Below are 6135 nucleotides of genomic sequence, written 5' to 3'. Positions count from 1 at the left end.
ACACAAACCGTGTCAAAGGTATTTCCCATCAATATCGTACATTTCAGAAACCATCTACAATCACTGTGACTTGTTATGGCATTTTAAGGAAATTCTCTGTCCTGTCTAATAAAAGGAAAAAGAATGCACAACCGGACTTCCCTCGTGGCAGTTTTATAACTGACTTGCACAGCCGTGTCACAGCGAGCATGGTTTTGGTGTTCCGATGGTTGGCGATGCTTTGTTTGCATGGTTTTGGGGTTTGGTTTTGCTGCTGCAATAACTGGCTTTGCAGATCTCTTTATGTGGCACTTCCCATTTGGGATTCCTCCCACCAGTCCCAAGCTTCCAGGCTCTTGAGTTCGCTCTTGTTCTGCAGAGGCAGGTACTTTGTGCTGGCAACTTGAGTATGTGAATGCGGCCTGATAGAGCGGAGCCTGGGACGGAACCAGCAGACGTTAAGCACGCTCGCTGCGTGGGTTACTTTCGTTGCTATTGTTCCTCAGCTGACCGTGATTTAGTTGGGAGTCAGTGGATTAGAAAGCGATAAATGTGGATGTGGTTATCTCCAAAGTGCGAGAGGTTAATGGTGTACTCCAGGAGATCAGTGCGTGTAACTCGTGTCTTACAGAGAGACGTGCGCCAAAGAGCCCCTCGTCCCAAGGGACCCTCTCCATCCCGTCCAGTGGTTAGGTCAGATCGCACTGGAGTCCATGGCAAACTCCCGTGGAGTCACGAGGAGGGATGTGGTGTGGCTCTGGTACTTGCAGCCTCTCTGAGAGGGTGCTTTAGGACGTGTTCCATTGCTGGCTGTTTGGCCCTTGCGCTGTTCTGTGTGTAGTGAGTACTGCTCTTAATGGTCTCTGCTCCGTCTTCCTCTTCCCAAAACCCAGCGCTCCACAGTCCTCAGTGCAGGCAAAATTCCTGCTGTAGCCAGTGGACATTTTCCATGGGCAGGATGAGGATGGTGCCTGCTGGGAGCTGCCCTGGAACGCTCTGGAAGTGCTGCCCGTGCAGAGGAGGAGGTGAGGCTGGGCTGAGCAGGCGCACGCCTCCCTGTGCTGGCTGCTGTGTCTTTTGGGCCATGACCTGCTCCACAGCCTGCCTGGAGTGCCTGCAGCAGGACTTGGGCCTCGTTGTGGACTCGGAGGACAGTGCTGGAGGTGTCGTTCAGGAGCTCCCCGGTTCCGTAGCACCCGTGCTGTGGTTGAACTGTGCTGGAGGCAGGGTGATTCCTGCAAACAGAGGTCAGACGTGGCTGACAACTGCATCAGATTCACTCATAAAGCCCTGGGTGCTCCCTGGTTACCACTTTTTGTTTTCCCCCACATCGAGTGTTCCTGGCACCGTTTCCACAGCAGAGTGGACAAACCTTTAAGGACTCCTTATCCTTGAACCACATTGAGCCGGGTTTGTTTCACTGGGTGTTGGCAGCGTCGTCTCCTTGTACTCGCAGGTGCTTTCCTGAGGATGTTGTGTTCTGTGTGCCGGCACCTTGGAGATCAGCGTTCGGGATCGGGACAGTTGCTCCTCATCAGAAACTCTTGAACACTGTGTATTTGCGACAGGATCATCTCCCTTCTTAGGAGGAACCGCTTGGCTTTGCCTCCTGCAGCAGCTTTAGGATGGGGAGGAAGCATCTTTCTGCCTTCTTCACTGTTCCAGCTCACAAAACACCATCGTGGAGGCAGGAGGTTTCTGGTCAAGAGTGGCTGAGCTCATTGAAGGAGAAAACCCCTGGACTGGGAATTGGGGCTTGGCACACGAGCATTGGCTGAGGGTCCCTTCATCCCCCCATGTCCCACATTGACAGGACTTGCAGGGTCAGCCCGTGTGGGTTGGTCCAGCTCTCCTAAAGCAGTTTTGCAATGACAGCTCGCTTCGTGTGCTGAAAACTCTGTTCCCACCTCAACCCCACTGGCTTCTTATTCCTGTATCTTCTTCTGCCATAGCCAGGCACAGAGCTGCTCTGTTTTCCACAATCCTTTTTACAGGATGGAGCGAGGAGTTCCCGTTTGCAGGTGAATGAGCTTCCTGGTGGATTATTTAATGGCCTTGGCTGTAAGGATGCTGCTGACCTCATCTTCTGCTCCCTTGTGATTTAAAGGTACCAGTGTCACTGCCCTGCTCATGTCCATGTCCCTCATCTTTGCCAGTTTTTCTCTCCCTGGGGAGTTCTGTGATGCTCTTACATCCAAACCCCTACCTTGAACACGTCTTGTCCTGCTCAGCCAGCCCTGAGCTGGTCTGGATGTCTTGGGTCCCCCCGGTCCCTTCTGCCTTTTCCATGGCCACCAGAAGTGTTTTCCTGGGGATTTTCTGTTGGTTTTAGCAAACTTCTCTGTCCTGTGGGGACAGAGCTGAGTGAAGCTCTCCCGTGCCCACGTCTCTCACTGCTGCTCAGAACTTCAGCTTTACACCAACGCTCATGTTCAGTACTGTATAACAAGGGGCACTTGACCAGCGTCTCCTCCTTTGACATGTTTTCCCTATGGAGAAAGCTATATATAAATATATATATCTGTACACTTTGGGGTTCACGAGATCTAATTTGTCCCAAAAAGTCAATAAATACAAAGTTTACAAGAAGTCTCTTCTGTTGAACAGTGTCAGCTGTCGGTAACCACGGCACAGAGCTGGCACATGGGTTTTCTATGGAGTAGGTTCAAGAAGACGCTCCTGTCCCATCAGAGCTGTCTCCGGGGCTGTAGTTAATGGAGATGCTCCCACCAAGGGCAGGCCCTGGGTCCATCTCTGTGCTTCCTGACCTCGCAGCCTGCGTGCTCCCGAGCCTTGTGTCACGCTGCCGACAGCTCCATCAGCGCTTGACCCTTCCTCCATCAGCGCCGTGTGCGTGCGGAATGGACCTGGCACATCCCAGTGATGGGTGCAGGGGACGATGCCCTCGTGCTTCCAGAGCCAGGTTTTGACCAAACCCACTTCTCGTGCATTGTTGTTTGATGAAGAAGACCCTGTGGGAAGGACTCGAGGCTTTGTCTGAAGGGCGTTCGTTCAGCAGCCCAGGGAGGAGCGGGGCTGGATCGGGAGGAGGAAGGAGCCCCATTGCTCAGCCTGGGCTCCCGGGTCCATGTGAACTCAGGAGCAGGTCAGTGGCTGAGGGGAGGTTCCGGTGCCCGCGGTGCTGCTGGGGTTCCCGCTGTGCTCAGGGGGTCGCAGGGTCCCTGCTCTGCCTGCCCGGGGGCTGCGTGTGGGGGGGACACCGGGAGAGCGGGGCTGGAGCCAAACCAGCGCCATGGGGGCTCTGCCCGTGTGTGTGTGGCGGTGCTGGGGTTGATGGTGGGTGGCAGGGCAAGGAGGGCTCAGGTCTGAGCTGGGTTAGTGGTGGAGCACAGAGCTGGATGGGGCAATGCCCTCCTGCTCTTCTAGAGCTGCACAGAGTCAGTTCATCCGGGTAGGGATCCCCTGCATCCCGCTGGAGCTGTGTGTGTCCAGGGTGCTGCTGGGGGTCAGTTTGTCTGGGTTTTTTTCTTTGTTTTTATAAAAAGTGGCCTTCTCTGACAAAAGAACAACAAAAAAAACTTGTACGAAGCCTTTGAGTGGTTTCGGTGGAGCTCAGGCTCTCGCTGCTCGTGGTGGTCCCTGTGCACGCCTGTTGATGCACGTGTAGACGTTCGCTGCAAGGCTTTCTCGTGTCTGGTGTTTGTGTGTCGCCTGTGTCTGCTCTGGACGGGTTTCATCCTGAGTGCAGATTGTGCATGAATCAGAAATCCCAGTGTGACAGTCGTGCGAGGGGCAGGGGTTGGATTCCTCACCCACCCTGAAGGGGTCATGGGCTGGTTCTGCTGTAGGTGAGGATGAGCCCCATCAATTCGAACCCTCCTTGTGCTGTGGCAGGGAGTTGAGTGTGAGGACGCTGCTGTGGGTCCCTCCCTGGCTGCTGGCGCCTCCTCTGCGCTCCGTGTTCTCATGGCAGGCACCGGCTGCACTGGGACCCTATGGGCAGTGCCCGCGATGCCGACAGCAGCACAGCCCAGCGGTGCCGAGAGCCCAGTGCCCGGCCCTTGCCCGTACACAGGAGCAGTGCGGTCTGGGCAGGGGCAGAATCCGAGCACTCCGCATCCACCCAGTGATTTACTTGCATCCAGTCAAGCACCAGCTGAGGCATCGCTGGGTGAGGAGCGTGGTGGGCGCAGGTCCCCCCCATGCCTCTTGTTGCTGGGAGCCCCCTTCTTGGCTAAAAGCATTTGCAGTAGGGATGTTTGAAGATGCTGGTTGTGAGGTCAGATTGCCTCAGTGGAGAGGACGTGGCACTGTGGTACCAACTGGCTGAAACAACCCAACCTAGGCTCTAAAGGTTTTGGTGTGTTTGGATACATCTGTGAAAAACCCCACTAATTTTGTACATATCGTGTTTTTACTATTCAGCTGTACTATACTGGCTCTTCATGCTCCAGAACTTAGGTATCCAACATGAATAATACCCATGTAATAAGCACTTGCCTGAAGTAAATACAAAACTGAAATAAACACGCACTGAAAGCTGAACCAGGAGTCTGCATCTTCCTCCCTGGGCTCTGCATGCAGCTCCTTCGCTCTCATTGTGACTTCCTCCAGGGAGCAAGCGCTCTCCCTCCAGCCCTGGCGCATGTCATCAATCCCCAGGTCTGGAGGACCCCTAGGACTGATGGGAACTCGGGTGTTGGATGCGATGCTTGTGCCCTGATCATGGTGCTCAGGTGAGGCTCCCCCCGCCATAGGACGGTGCTCGTGTCACCCCCGCGGCACCAGCCCCTCTGGGGTCCTTCCTCCGTGGTGGATGCGCTGGGCAGGGGGGTCGCAGGGCCCCCCGGTACGATGAGGAGTTGGACACAGAGCACGGAGCCTGGCCCAGCCTTCACCTAACTCGGTCTAAATGCTCTCTCCTGCAGGTGGTGGAGCTGAGTCCCAGGGTCCCCGGTGTCCGTGCCTCCAGAACGTGGCCACAAAGCCCGGTAAGAGCTTGGGCAGCTCCAACCTCGGTGGTGGCAGCAGGGCTCCTGTGCGGGGTGGGGGGGCTCAGTACCGTGAGCATCCTCCAGGCGCTGGTGAGAGCTTCAGAGCCACCACGGCTGCCCCTGGGAAGGGTTTTGGGGTGTTCGGCTCCCCCGTGTCCAGGTTAACCCTGGAGCAGGGCAGTGGCTGCGGCTTTTACCAGTTTATCCTCAGCTTCCTCCCACAGGACCCCCCCCGGTCCCCCCAGATCTCAGTTAAACCCCATTTGATTTGAAGCTCTGTGTCTGCTCCTGCTCCTTCCCCAGGGCTGAGGCAGCCACAGGCCAGGCCTCTGAGGATACACAGCTTAACCCTGCCCTTAGAGTCATCCAGGGGCCACGGGCAGGGCGCTGGCGGCGACCCACTTGGTACAGCGGCCCCTGCACTGATTGCGTGTTGCAATCTCTTCCCAGCCAGCCCCAGCCTTAGGACTCCCTGTTCTGTCCCTGGAACTGCCTTGGAGGGAGAGGAATCACTTGCACCGAGCTCCATGGAATGCTGTGACCATAAAGGATTTATTCATCTGTTACATTAAACATAAATAAGGGAGCAGCAAAGAGCAGAGTCTGCTGCCCCCAGAAATAAATAATACACACCAGTGATAGGTACAGTTGGACAGAAAGGTGTAACAAATACAGTGCAGTTCACAGGGATCCCTTTGTTGTGGGGGGAACCGGAGCTGGGTCGCACATTCCCACCAAAGGGAACACCCCAGGGAAGCAGGGCAGGGGTCTCTGTCACATCCCCTCCTGGGGCTCTGGCAGGTGGAGGGTTCCTCACTTGTGTCATTGAACAAACCCCATTTCAGTTTCCAGACAGACACAACTTGAAGCGCGCTGGAGCCCTCGCAGCTGCCAGGATCCGGCCCCCAGCGCAGGCTGACCCTGTCAGTGATGCTGCGGTCAGAGCCAGGATGATCCCAGCCAGAGCATCCCTCATTCTCAGCACAGGCACTGGAGCATATCCTGACTCTTTACCCCTGCAGCTCCTGCTCTTGGGATTCCAGCACTGTTGGGAAAGGGATTCCCTTCCCAAAGCTGCCTGCACAGCACCGCAGGGGCTCATCCTTCCCACTCCTGTTCCCTGATCCCAGAGAACTCCAGGCTCGGCCTGGAGGCTGCTCCAGCCACAGGGAGCATCAGGTTTGGTGTTTGGTTTTCTCCC

This window comes from Psittacula echo (genome assembly GCF_963264785.1).
Source record: "Psittacula echo genome assembly, chromosome: 15".
In the NCBI taxonomy this organism is placed as follows: domain Eukaryota; kingdom Metazoa; phylum Chordata; class Aves; order Psittaciformes; family Psittacidae; genus Psittacula; species Psittacula echo.
This window is presented reverse-complemented; position numbering follows the sequence as displayed.